The following is a 14518-nucleotide window of genomic DNA, read 5'->3' on the forward strand; positions in this document are numbered from 1 at the left end:
TAAGTAGATCCATCTAGTAGCTTTGTCCTTGGGATTTGTTTAGTTAAAAGTTAGCCATTACAACTTCGTGTACTTCGTTTGTGTCCAACGACCAGACCAAGACCGCTTTCCGATCCCCACCTTTATTAATACTTCATCTATATTCGCAATATTCAGATTGCATTATCATATTCTTGCTTGTTCTTTGATTGCGTGCAGGAATGGACCTCCGTGGTCAGGCTGATCGTGCTTCCAACATCGTCTGTAACCTCGGGAGATTGGTTTAGCGATTGCTAAGGCGCAACATCGTGCACGTTTGTAGTGAGATCGTCAAAGTTGACTCCACCAAATCGATATTTATCATCTCATCGAAATATCGGGACCCTCGCCTCTATCACTGAGTATGGTTTCCCTGCAAAACATTGGTGTTAGGGTGACTCTGGTGAGTCCTCTGTCTGTATGAAGCCTTTGGACCATATGAAGCCTTTGGTGTGGGGTTTGTCTTCTTCCCTGGTGGTGTCATGATGACATTCACAGGAAGTTTCTCAAGACAACTTTTGGGCATCCAAATCTTCTTCAAAGGTGCTCCATTCCTGCAGTTAGTACCAATATACCTGGCCAATACTTTCCCATTCTAATTCTTGAACAGTTTGTAGTTTGTATCAAAGGATTCATCAATGATAATAGGGTTAGCACAAGTGAAGCCAGATAAGGTAGATGGATTCATTGAAGGTTCCTTTGCAGCAACCCATGTGGTTTTGGGGTACTACTCAGGCTTCCAGTATGAACCATCAACGTTCATTTACTCTCGAACCCAACACCCTCTTTCCGAGGGTTTCGGTTCAGAATCTATTTCTTGAGGACGTCGCATGGTGTCTGATGCCCTTTGATGCTTTTCTACATCCCTGGTTCAAGCAATGTCTTCAACCCGGCATTCTCATCAGCAATAGTAGTGGTATCCTCAGAAGAGGGGTTAGTTTCCACATCAGCAGGTGAAGACATAGCAACAGTAGCAGTAGTAGAACATCCAGCAACAAAGACATCATTATCACGCTCAAGACATTTTAAACATGGTGGCTCAAAGCCTTCCTGAGAGGAACTGATCTGTTGAGTGCGGAGTGACTCGTTCTCCTTTTGAAGATCTTCATGAGCCGATCTCAAGTTCTCAAGCTCTTTCTTCCTTTGAAGATAATCATAGGAGAGATTTTCATGAGTGGTTGAGAGCGTTTCATGACGACTTTCAAGTTCTTCGTACTTAACGTGAAGACTTTTAATGTCTTCAATTAAGGACTGAGTTTGAGTCATTTCCGTGTCCAATGGGTCATCGCTTTTGTCTAGCAGCTTTTGAATATGTTCCATAGCATTATGTTGTTCTGTTGCAATTTTAGCAAGTGTTTTGTAGCTAGGTTTAGATTCACATTCAGAGTCATCTTCACTTGATGTTTGAAAGTAAGCATCGCAAGAGTTTACCTTGGCACCGCGTGCCATGAAGCAGTAGGGCCATGAATCACTTCGGTAAGCATCGCAAGAGGTGGGAGCAGAGTCATCCTCATCATCAGCATCGGCGTTGGTGACGCGGCCATTGTCTTCAGTGTTGAAGATGGACTTGGCGACATATGCTGAAGCTAGAGCCAGGCTTGCCACTCCTGAATCAGACTCTTCCTCAGACTCCACCTCCGCCTCCTCAGAAGCAGACTCCTCCTCTGAATCCATCTCCTTGCCAACAAACGCACGAGCCTTGCTTGATGAGCTCTTCTTGTGTGATGAAGACTTAGATGAAGATTTTGATGAAGACTTTGAGGATTTCTTCTTCTTCTTGTCATCAGAATCATATTCTCTGTTCTTCTTCTTCTTCTTCTTGGTCTCATTGTCCCATTGAGGACACTCAGAGATGTAGTGACCAGGTTTCTTGCACTTGTGGCATGTTCTCTTCTTGTAGTCATGAGAGGAAGCTTCATCATTTCTTGAGCTGGATCTTAAAGACTTTCTAAAGCCCTTTTTCTTCGTGAACTTCTTCACAAGCATAGCGAGCTCCTTTCCAATGTCTTCAGGATCCTCTGAACTTCAGTCAGATTCTTCTTCAGATGAGGACACAACTGTTGCCTTCAAAGTGTGAGATCGGCCATAGTTGGGACCATAGATATCTCTTTTATCAGATAACTGGAACTCATGTGTGTTGAGCCTCTCAAGTATGTCAGACGGATCGAGAGTCTTGAAGTCAGGGCGTTCTTGAATCATCAGGGCCAGGGTGTAAAATGAACTGTCAAGTAATCTCAGGAGCTTCTTGACGATTTCGTGCTTGGTGATCTCAGTGGCACCGAGTACATGAAGCTCATTTGTGATATCAGTGAGGCGATCAAACGTGAGCTGGACATTTTCATTGTCGTTTCTCTTGAAGCAGTTGAAGAGGTTGCGAAGAACATCAATCCTTGAGTCTCTCTGAGTTGAGACTCCTTCGTTGACCTTGGAGAGCCAGTCCCAGACTAGCTTCGCAGTTTCTAGTGCACTCACACGGTCGTATTGTCCTTTTGTCAGGTGACCACAGATGATGTTCTTGGCGGTCGAGTCCAGTTGAATGAACCTCTTGACATCAGCAGCGGTGATACCTTCACCGACCTTGGGAACGCCGTTCTTGACGACATACCAGAGGTCGACGTAAATGGCTTCAAGATGCATATGCTTTTTATTCTTCCAGTAGGGGTAATTAGTGCAATCAAAGACAGGGCACGCAGCGACCTTGATTATCCCTGCAGTCGACATAGCTAAAACTCTAGGTGGTTAAACCGAAGCACACAGAACAAGGGAGCACCTTGCTCAGATACCAATTGAAAGTGCTAGTTATCGACTAGAGGGGGTGAATAGGCGGTTTTTTATTGAAGTCTTCAAAACACGGGAGCTTTGAAGACAGACAGTAGAAATGAGCCTATTGATATGCAGCGGAAGGTAGACTACGCTAGATAGGCCATAGTCAAGTAAGCAATGAAGTGAAAGTTCGAAGACTATCAGCAGCTAGGTAGTATGGATCAGGATGGAAGATAGTATGAAGCCAAACAGTAAACAGTCTTCACTCGGTGAAGTCAATCAGATCATATAGGCAAGCAATGACTTCACGAAGACAAACTGTAAACTAAAGGGAAGTGAAGTGAAAGATAGAACTAGTAGCTTGGTGAAGACAAGGATTTGGTAGACCAGTTCCAGTTGTTGTGACAACTGTACGTCTGGTTAGGGAGGCTGAGATTTAACTCAAAAGACCGCGTCTTCACCTTATTCCCCTTGAGCTAAGGACACACTGTCCTCGCCCAATCACTTTGGTAAGTCTTCAAGGTAGACTTCCAAACCTTCACACACTTTGTTCACCGGCAATCCACAATGACTCTTGGATGCTCAGAACGCGACGCCTAACCGGCTAGAGGATTCACAATCCTCAAGTGTAACAAGTCTTCAGATAACGCGGACAAAAAGACTTCAGTGATGCCTAACACTCTTTGGCTCTGGGTGTTTTGGGCTTTGCCCTCGCAAGGATCTCTCTCTCTCTCTCAAATGCTCCGGAGGTGGATTGCTCTCATAGATAAAAGTCATGCACTAACTCTGAGCAGCCACCAATTTATGGTGCAGGGGGTGGGCTATTTATAACCAGGAGGCAACCCTACCTGATTTTTCGAAATGACCTTGGGTCACTAAGGAACTGACACGTGTCCAACGGTCAGATTTCAAACACACGCGGCAGCTTGACTTGGGCTACAAGTAAAGTTGACTCATCCAGCTCTGGATAAGATTTGCTCTCATTGTCTTCGCTCGAAGACATAGGATTTGGTTGAGCATCACTTCAGTCACTCTGACTTTGTTCACTTGGACCCCACTTAACAGTACGGTGGTTCCTATGACTCAACAAAGAAGAAAAGGGAACTACGAAACAACTATGTCTTCACACTCCATGGTCTTCATGTGAATGTCTTCTCATGTCATAATCTTCACTGTGAATATCTTCAGAAACCACCATTGTCTTCAATGTCTTCACACATTTTTAGGGGTCATCTCTGGTAGGTAAACCGAATAAATATGGGACTACTACCTGTGTTATCCTCCAATTCTCAAAAACACATTAGTCCCTCAACCAAGTTTGTCGTTAATACTCCAAAACCAACTAAGGGTGGCACTAGATGCACTTACAGCTCATAAAAAATTTAACGAAAGCAAAGAGAGCAATTCTAACAAGTCATGACATAATTTTGGCTCTCTCAAATAGGTGTGTCCAGCAAGGATTGATGACTTAGAACAAAAAATAAAACAAGCAAAGACCCATATCGTACAAGACGCTCCAAGCAAAACACATATCATGTGACGAATAAAAATATAGTTTTAAGTGAAATACCTATGATCGTTGGAAGAAAGCGGGGATGCCACTCGGGGCATCCCCAAGCTTAGTTGGTTGCTCATTTTTGGATAATATCTTGGGATGCCTGGGCATCCCCAAGCTTAGGCTCTTCCATCCTTCCTTCATCCATCGTAAGATAACCCAAAACTTGAAAACTTCAATCACATAAAACTCAACAAAACCTTCGTGAGATCTGTTAGTATAAGAATAATAAACCACTACTATAAGTGATGTATCAAACCAATTCATATTTCATTTTTATATTGTATCTACTATATTCCAACTTTTTTATGGCAAGAACTTATCAAAGAAAACCATAGAGCCATCAAAATAAGCACACAACACAAAGAAAACAGAATCTGTCAAAACAAAGCAGTCTGTAGCAATCTGACTCTTTCAAATACTTATGTAACTCTAAAAGTTCTGAAAAATTAGGATGGCCTAAGAAAATTGTACTACAAGTGGAATGGGTCTTTTATCTCTCTCTGGTAAAAAATGAAAATTAATTTCGTAAGCGTAAAAGTTTCTGTTTTTTCAGCAAGATCAAACAACTATCACCCAAGAAGATCCTAAAGGATTTACTTGGCACAAACACTAATTAAAACATAAAAAACACAATCATAAGTGTTAACACACAAAAACAGGAAGCAAAAGGCAAAAATAAAATTTATTCGTTGGGTTGCCTCCCAACAAGCGCTATAGTTTTATGCCCTTAGCTAGGCATAAAGCAAGGATCTAAGTTTTGTCATCTTTGGTTCGAGATCCATAAGATGCCCTCATGATTGATTCATAAGGTGGCTTAATTCTAGTTCTAGGAAAGTGTTCCATACCTTTCCTCAAAGGAAATTGGAACTTAATATTGCCTTCTTTCATATCAATCACGGCACCGATAGTGCGTAAAAACGGTCTACCAAGAATAATTGGACAAGACGGATTGCAATCAATATCAAGAACAATAAAATCTATGGGCACATAATTCCTATTTGCAAGAATAAGAACATCATTAATTCTTCCCATAGGCTTTTTAATAGTAGAATCCGCCAACTGCAAATTCAAAGGACATTCTTCAAGATTAGTAAGACCAAGCACATCAAATAAAGATTTCGGACTTGTAGAAACACTAGAACCCAAGTCACACAAAGCAAAACACTCATAATTTTTAATCTTGACTTTGATACTAGGTTCCCATTCATCATGCAATTTTCTAGGAATTGAAACTTCTAATTCCATTTTTCCTTCAAAAGCTTTCATCATAGCATCAACAATATGTTTAGTAAAAGATTTATTTTGTTCATAAGCATGGGGTGAATTTATCATGGATTGCAACAAAGAAATACAATCAATCAAAGAGCAACTATCATAATTAAATTCTTTGTAATCCAAAAGAGTGGGTACATCACTAGCTAAAGTTTTGCCCTCTCCAAACCCACTTCCATTAATTTTTTCAACAAGATTTTCACCCTCCGAAATATTGGGACGCCTCCTACCTAAAGTTGACTCTTCTCCAGTCCCTTTTTCATCAATATTAACTTTACTAAGCAAGGAATCAATAGAAGAAATACCAATCATTTTAAGATTTTCATCACTTTTGCGAAAGAAATCACTAGAAAACGCTTTTTCTAAAAATTCTCTTTTAGCTCTAAGCATAGCGGTTCTTTTCTTACTTTTATCATAGAAACATAAAGAGATTTAATTGATTCATCTACTTTAGGCACAAAAATTTTCATCTTGAGATTTTCCACATCATGAGCAATTCTATCAACACTTCTAGACAAATCATCAATCCTACTCAACTTTTCTTCTATGGAAGCGTTGAAAGCTTTTTGAGTGGTGATAAATTCTTTAATATTATTCTCAAGATTAAAGGTGTTCCTATTATTATTATAAGATTGATTTCCATAGGAATTACCATAATTATTAGAGTAATTACTAGGAAAGGGCCTTGACGGTGTCGTGTACCTAGGGTAGGGTAACAGACCTGATCTAAGCACCCTCCCCAAGGACACTGCCCTATAGTCAAAGACATCCAAAGGATAGCAAATTCTACTGATTGAAATCACCTCAAGATGCAACCCACTCGACCATGAGTTCCACTCGGGTAACCCAATTCCATTCGACCATGATATAATCATTCGACCACATCATAAACCACTTGGAGCGCAGAAGATCTAAGGCCACTCAGGATGGTAACGGTCAGGCATTCACTCCGTAGTCTTAAGGGTCATTTATATCACTTTAATGCTAATGTTACCAGTAACGTCCCCTCTTTATGTACATTGAACCCTTGTAACGTGGGCTGGCTGGGGTCCTGGCGCACTCTATATAAGCCACCCCCTCGACTGGCACAAGGGTTCGCACCCCCTGTAACTTCACGCGCAATCCAATCGACCGAGCCTCCAGGCACCGAGACGTAGGGCTGTTACTTCCACCGCGAAGGGCTTGAACTCGTACATCTTGTGTGCACAATCTCACTTTACTTAGAACCACGATAGTTGGCGCCCACCATGGGGCAGGTGTCTTAGCGACTTTCCGGTGAGGTTGTGATTTCTCCGAGTCCTTTCATCATGGTTTTTGACGGAGGTTTGGTGGAGGGCCGTGAGATCCGTCTCGGCACGCTTGTCTTCATCGTCGATGACTCAGCTTGGCTTCAGGAAGCTCCTCTCGATGTCGAGGCGCTCCTCGTCTGTGGGGCGACACACTTTCGCGTGTGCGTTCATGGCGTCCTTCTGTGGCAGCCGTCGACTCAGTATCGGACGGCCCCCGTAGCATCTTTGCTCCCCGCTGCTCGCCCTCACAAGCGATCCGGTCGGTCATGGCTTCAGCGGTGGGTGAAGCATGCGGTAACGCGTCAGTCGGCCACCCCTCAAGTCGCGGAAATCGATCCCGACGAATCTCTCTACGGCCTGTTCGACCTATTAACTGGCTCCGTCGAGATCCTGTCCGAGTGCGACAACAGTGACCCCGTGGCAGAGGTCCTGATGGTCGACACGCCTCGCAGCCCGCCTGGCATGCGTCGCAACGGCGGCGACGACGGCGGTGGCGATCCGTCGCGCGTTCATGAAGAGTACCACCCCGAAACTCTCTCTTCCCAGCAGAGGGGAGAACTTCACCGCCGTAATGTGGAGGCCCTCCACACGCTCGTTGTCGGCGACTCCTCTGAGGCTCGGGCCTTGGAGGCGGCGCATTTGGCCACTTTGGCTGAGTGCACCCGACTGGAGAATCTTCAGCGTGCACTCGACGACCGCGCTTGCCGATAGATTCCCGAGTCTAGTCGACGGCAGCGGCAGTTATTTCCACCGGAACCACAGGTATACCGCACTCCGATTCAGAATCTTACCGCTGCGGCCCGTATAGCAGAATCCATTCAGTCGTCCTAGTCAGAAGCTGGTAGAGGTTTAATGCAGATCAGAGCGCTGCTCCGAGCAACAGGAGAGCAGAACACTGCACTTTCTTAGTCGCGCAACAGGATCCATAGCAGATCTGTGGTGGTTGATACCGTTCAGTCGGCTCATAGCCAAAGATTGCCTCCACGGCGTGAGGGACATGGGCATCGTCAAGGGCAATATTTGGGTAGAACCATGAGCAGCAAGATCATCGAATCGACCGTGATGACCACCGTTGAGTGCCTACACCCCCTCCGAGGGGCGAATCATATGTGCCCCGACATTATGATGATAGGCGCCCATACAGCGAGGAGCGGAGGAGGCCGGTCAACCCAAGAGAGCCAGGGTTTGAAGCAAGGTCCATTTTGGTGCAAGGTTTAGTGGACAGGAATCGAGCACATAGGGAAAGGCAAGACAAAGATCGCCCGACTGGAAGCAGGGTGCATGTTTCTGGTCCCGAGTGTTTTAGCAGAGCCATCAGGGCTGCGGAGATCCCTCCCAACTTCAGGTTGGCGACTAGGGTCAGTAAGTTCACTTGTGAATCAAAGCCTGACACCTGGCTTGAAGATTACTGAGTGGCTGTGCAGATCGGTGGAGGAAATGATGAAGTTGCCATGAAGCATCTCCCCCTGATGCTTGAAGGGTCAGCTAGAGCTTGGTTAAATCAGTTGGCTCCAGGCAGTATTTTCAGCTGGGAAGAGTTGGCCCGAGTGTTTGTAAGAACGTTTGAGGGCACATGCAAACGGCCAGCAGCATTGACAGAATTGCAGCATTGCATGCAAAAATCGAATGAAACTTTGAGGGATTACATCTAGAGGTGGACCACTTTACACCACACTATGGAGAATGTGTCTCACCACCAAGCAGTTTGCGCCTTCAAGGAGGGCGTTCGGTACCGAGAGCTCAACCTGGATTTCGGTTGGACGAGAGACATGTCTTTGACTTGAATGATGGAGATAGCCACTCGGTACGCCAACGGCGAAGAAGAAGACCGACTCCGCAGTGGCAAGAGCAAACCAGTCGGCCAGGACACTAGAGGAGGTAATTCCAATCAGAAAGAAAAGCACAAAGCAGAACCAGCAGCGCCTGGAGAGGTTGCAGTCGCAACCCAAGGAAAATCTAAAGGAAAACCTAAAGGGCCCTAGACCCCTAAGAAGGTGAAAGATGCAGCCGGGAACGACGTGTTGGATTTACCATGTCACATTCACATCAAGAAGGATGAAGAGGGAAATCTCATCTATCCCAAGCATACCAGTCGGCAGTGCCGAGTCCTTATACAGCAGTTTGGAGAAAAGCAACCCAGTGAGAAGAAAAAAGAATCTGATAAGGATGAGGACAAGGAAGAGGATGATGATGGATTTCCCAATATCAATTCCACTTTGTTGATTTTTGCTGATGTTGAAAGCAAAAGTCGACTGAAAGTCATCAATAGGGAAGTAAACATGGTGGCGCCGGCAACAACGACATATCTGAAATGGTCAAAGACTCCTATCACATTCGACCAGTCAGACCACCCGCCGCACGTTGCCACCCCTGGGAGGCAAGCGTTGGTGGTCGACCCAGTCGTTGGAGGCACCCGACTGACCAAAGTTTTGATGGATGGTGGCAGCGGATTGAACATTCTTTATTCTGAGACCCTCCGAGGGATGGGCATTCCGATGTCAAAACTCAGTGAGAGTAACATGCGGTTCCACGGAGTTATACCGGGAAAGAAAGCCGATTCACTCGGCCAGATCACTCTTGACGTAGCTTTCGGTGATTCCAAGAATTACCGAAAGGAAAAGTTGACATTTGAAGTTGTGGATTTTCATAGTGCCTATCATGCTATCCTGGGCAGAACTGCGTATGCCCGTTTCATGACTCGACCGTGTTATGTGTATCTCAAACTCAAGATGCCTGGCCCTAAGGGTGTGCAGTCACTGGTAATCGGCAGCGAGCAGAAGAGTGCTTCCAGAAGGGCTCGAAAATTGCCGATGAACAGATGGCAGCAATAGAAATGGAGGAATACAAGAAGAGAGCAGATCCGAGTGATTTGTTGAGAGCTAAGAGGCCTGCTTCAGAGTCTGCATTTAAGCCATCTTGTGTAACGAAACAAGTTCATATTCACCCGACTGATCCCAATGTTGCTCCGACTCATATATCAACAACACTTGATAGCAAATAGGAAGAAGCGCTCATCTAGTTCCTCCGTGAGAACTGGGACATCTTCGCATGGAAACCTTCTGACATGCCAGGTGTCGGTGTCAAAACCGGCGGATCTCGGGTAGGGGGTCCCGAACTGTGCGTCTAGGCCGGATGGTAACAGGAGGCAAGGGACACGAAGTTTTACCCAGGTTCGGGCCCTCTCGATGGAGGTAAAACCCTACGTCCTGCTTGGTTAATATTGATGATATGGGTAGTACAAGAGTAGATCTACCACGAGATCGGAAAGGCTAAACCCTAGAAGCTAGCCTATGGTATGATTGTTGATGTGTATGTTGTCCTATGAACTAAAACCCTCCGGTTTATATAGACAACGGATAGGGTTAGGGTTACATAGAGTCGGTTACAATGGTAGGAAATCTGCATATCCGTATCGCCAAGCTTGCCTTCCACACCAAGGAAAGTCCCTCCCGGACACGGGATGAAGTCTTCAATCTTGTATCTTCATAGTCCAAGAGTCCGGCTGAAGGTATAGTACGGCCATCCAGACACCCCCTAATCCAGGACTCCCTCAGTAGCCCCTGAACCAGGCTTTAATGACGACGAGTCTGGCGCGCAGATTGTCTTCGGCATTGCAAGGCGGGTTCCTCCTCCAAGTACTTCATAGAAGATTTTGAACACAAAGATAGTGTCCGGCTCTGCAAAATAAGTTTCCACATATTTCCATAGAGAGAATAATATTTACACCAATCTAATCTGCTGACGTATTCCGTAGCATGTCACACCATGGCCAAGCTTTTATCCGAGTCGTTTTATTATCCCACCTCAGCATGTCATGCGAGGCGGTTTCCTTGGCACGTCTTGTTAAAGCAGAGATCGTGTCCCCTTATTCCGGGATTCTCATCAATACGGGCGGGGGTAACCCAACCGCGCCATTGATTACGGCGCTTGGAGATAAGCGAGTTTTACCAGGCTGGTGGGGACATGTAATTGCGTCCACCCATATAAGGGGGTAAGGATCCACCTTTTCACCTACGCCTTCTTCCTCCTTCACCTATCCATTCTTGCGCACTCGAGCTCCAGCGCCCAAGTCCGCACTCCCCACCTCAACCTTCTCCAGCCATGTCCGGAGCGGGAGGCAAGTGGATGGTCTCCTCCGTCACGGAGGGACACATCAAAAAGCTCAGGAAGGCCGGATACCTGTCTAACGACATCGCGTACCGGCTTCCCGAAAAGGGGCAGCTCATCCCCACCCCTAGGCCCCATGAGAGGGTGGTATTCCTCCCCCATTTCCTCCATGGACTGGGCTTCCCTCTCCACCCATTTGTCCAGGGGCTCATGTTCTACTCTGGCCTGGATTTCCACGATCTGGCCCCGAACTTTGTCCTCAACATCTCAGCGTTTATCGTCGTGTGCGAGGCTTTCCTCCGCATCCGCCCCCATTTCGGCCTATGGCTCAAGACTTTCAACGTCAAGCCGAAGGTGGTGCGCGACAACCAGGCGGATTGCGGAGGCGCCATGGTGGGCAAGATGGCCAACGTCCTATGGCTTGAGGGCTCCTTTGTGGAGACCCTGAAGGGGTGGCAATCGGGGTGGTTTTACATCACCGAGCCGCGCGACGCCGAATGGGTCGCGTCCCCCGAGTTTCGATCCGGACCCCCTACGCGGCTCACCTCCTGGAAGGAGACGGGCCTGTCGTGGGGTAAGAAAGGAGAGCTGACCGGACTCCAAATATGCGTCCAAACCCTGGTGGACAAGAAGCTCAAACTTGCCAACGTAGTCCAGGTTATGCTCATCCGCTTGATCCTCCCGTGTCAACAACGGGGTTTTAACCTGTGCGAGTTCGACCCGGCGCGGCACCAAACTCTGAGCAGGCTCTTCGACACGACGTATGAAGATGCCTGGAAGGTGCTTTTCAAGGGCGTCAAGGCTCCCGCATCCGCTACCGAGGATCACGGATTCAGTGCGCAGCGTCACGCTCTCGCGGTAGGCTGTTTTTTCCTTTTACAGGGTATCAGTTTTTCATAGTTTGACTCCATGCGGGATCTAAGCTCCCTTACCTTTGACAAGATTGGCAGGTGACATCCGGACAGATTAATTGTCCGGCTCCTTTGCCCAAAGGCCCAGCGGACGCTCGCTTGGCGAAGCTGCTGGTTCCGGCACCCTATGTGGTGCCGGAGAAGAAGGCCGTGAAAAAGGCCGCGGGGACTCGAAAGAGTGCTCGGCGCCAGTAGATCTCGGATCCATCATCCGACAGTTCTGAGGCGCATTCCTCCCGTGAAGACGAGGAGGAAGAAGAAGAGACCTCTCCCCCTCCAGCGGGAGGAGAGAAGAAAAGGAAGGCCGCCCTCTCTGGGGAGGCCGGAGGGTCCAAGAAGGGGAAAACCCTTCCTCCGGACTACTCCACCGACGCCGACGATGGCGGAGAGGAGTGGCAGCCCAGGGCCAAGCCCCTGGCAAAATCGTAAGTATCCGGATACCAGAGTAATTCATAGTATTCATTTATTGCACAGCTCTCCCTTACGTCAAACATGTTTATGCAGCCCACCCAAAGACCGGCTCGACACGTCGTCGAGCGGCTCACTGGACTCGTCGGATGTGAACTCGCTTCCGACGGCTTCCTCCCCCCACCCTACGGACGACACCGAAGTGTTGTCCCAACAGGTTCCAAGCCGGGAGGAGGTGGTCCTGGAGGCACCGTAAGGCGACCTCCCGGACTCCATGAGTAAAGGGGATGAAACCCCCCAGGGCTCCAAGTCCGGTTCTAGGTCGGACACCGCTCCGGAACCTTCAAAGGTTCCAGAGTCCGGCGGGGGACCTCCTTCCAAGAGGAGCAAGTCCACCGTGCCGGTGGCCCCCGTCCAACCGGAGGCGCCGGACAATATGTTGGAGGCGCTCCAAGGCGCCTCCATCGGAGAGGAGCACCGCACTATTATGAGTGCGGTGGTCCAGAAGGTTCAGTCCGCCAAGAGCGGACTGACTGAAGCTTGTACTAGCCTTTTAACAGGCTTTGAGGTAAGTAAATAATATTACTGCATAGACAGTAGCCCCTGATGCTCTGTTTGGCGTTCGGGAAGAAAAGCCGAATAGAGGATCAAATAAAATCCGCATGAGTCAAACAAAAATGAGTCAATATGCGTATGTAGGCTTCTCTGCTTGCGTCCGCCGCACTGACTTCAGAAGTGGACACGCTAAAGCAGAACCTCGAGCGGTCCGAGCAAGAGCTCGAGTGTGCCAAGAAGCAGCTCGAGGACAATGAAGGTAAGAAATACCTTGTTTTTAAATATATATAAAAAGGTGCAATTGCAAAAAATAACAGGATTACCGTGGCTATTGTAGGGGCCATGTCTGAGGTGGCGACCCTTAAGCAAGCATTGGTCGAGGCCGAGAAGAGGGCGGCCACGGAGCGCACCAAGCGGGAGAAGTATGAGGCCGAGGTTGGCAAGGTACGGCAAGAGCTCCAGGCTCTCATGGAAAAACATGAGAGTTTGGAGCTTGACTCAAAGACGTGGGCGTCCGAGCTCGCGGTGGCTATTGAAAATGCCAAGTCTGCCAAGGCCGAATCCCAGAAGACCCTCCAGGAGTTGGATGAGGTGAAGAAGATAGCGGCGGGTAAGGCATTCTTTATACAAAGAAAACACATAAACGTGAGTTACTTATTACTTACCCGAATCCGGAGCTCTCCAGGAGCATTCGCAGATCTTCCCTAGAGTGTGTCCGATGCCGCCGCATTCTACCGAGCCGAGGAGGGAAGCTCGACAGTGAAGGTGTTCTGGTCTCAGTATGCTGAGGCCGGACACCCCGTGCCCCTGAGCGACCAGCTGAAGCAACTAGTCGAGCTCCACAAGGCGGCCGAACAGGCAATGAAGGGCCTCATAGTTCGGTTGTGGCCTGGAGGGGCTCTGCCTGGGAGCTATTTCGGACTGGTGTGGCGGCTGGTGGAGGCCTGTCCAAGGCTCGAAGTCATCAAGCCTCCGTCTGCATTGAAGGTGGCCGTAGGGCCCTTGCCCATGCTAAGGTGCACTGGGGCAAGCTGGATGCTGAGAAGCTTGTGAAGCCACCGCTGGGGAAAGAGCATCGCAAGCCCGAGAATTACTATAAGGATGTTCTGAAGGGTGCCTGCCTTGTGGCGGATGAATGTTCTAGGGATGTAATTTTTGAGTGAAACTTGCTCGTTTTGTCCTGTGCGCTGAAAACTTGTTCATATGCGCTAAGCAATGCTGTTGGAATTTAAAATATTACCTTCTATGCGGCTGTTTATCAATTCTGAGAGATGGCGAGTCATCGGCTTCTGCCCCCGTGCCGCTAGTGCTGGGGTGTTCCGGGATAAACCTGAGCGCTCTTTTTCCCATGTTTGGGTCCTTCGAGGGAGGCGCTCAGCCCAACGAACAAGGCAATCGTACTATAATGCGTGAACACTCTCACTTAGCCATAGAATTCTATAATTTTAAATTTCGGCGAAGCCCCTGGTATTCGGAAGACCGAGTTCGGGGCGCTATCCATGCCTTGGCCGGACAGAGCCGGTTCCTCGCCCTAAGCGGCATAAGTCTTTAGGGACTCGAAAAACCTCTCGAATAGCGACCAGCTCTTGCTTCATCATGACAGTTAGTTTTAGCTTTCTCCACTGAGGTGCTCGACC

Source organism: Triticum dicoccoides, chromosome 7A, assembly GCF_002162155.2.
Source record: "Triticum dicoccoides isolate Atlit2015 ecotype Zavitan chromosome 7A, WEW_v2.0, whole genome shotgun sequence".
Lineage (NCBI taxonomy): Eukaryota > Viridiplantae > Streptophyta > Magnoliopsida > Poales > Poaceae > Triticum > Triticum dicoccoides.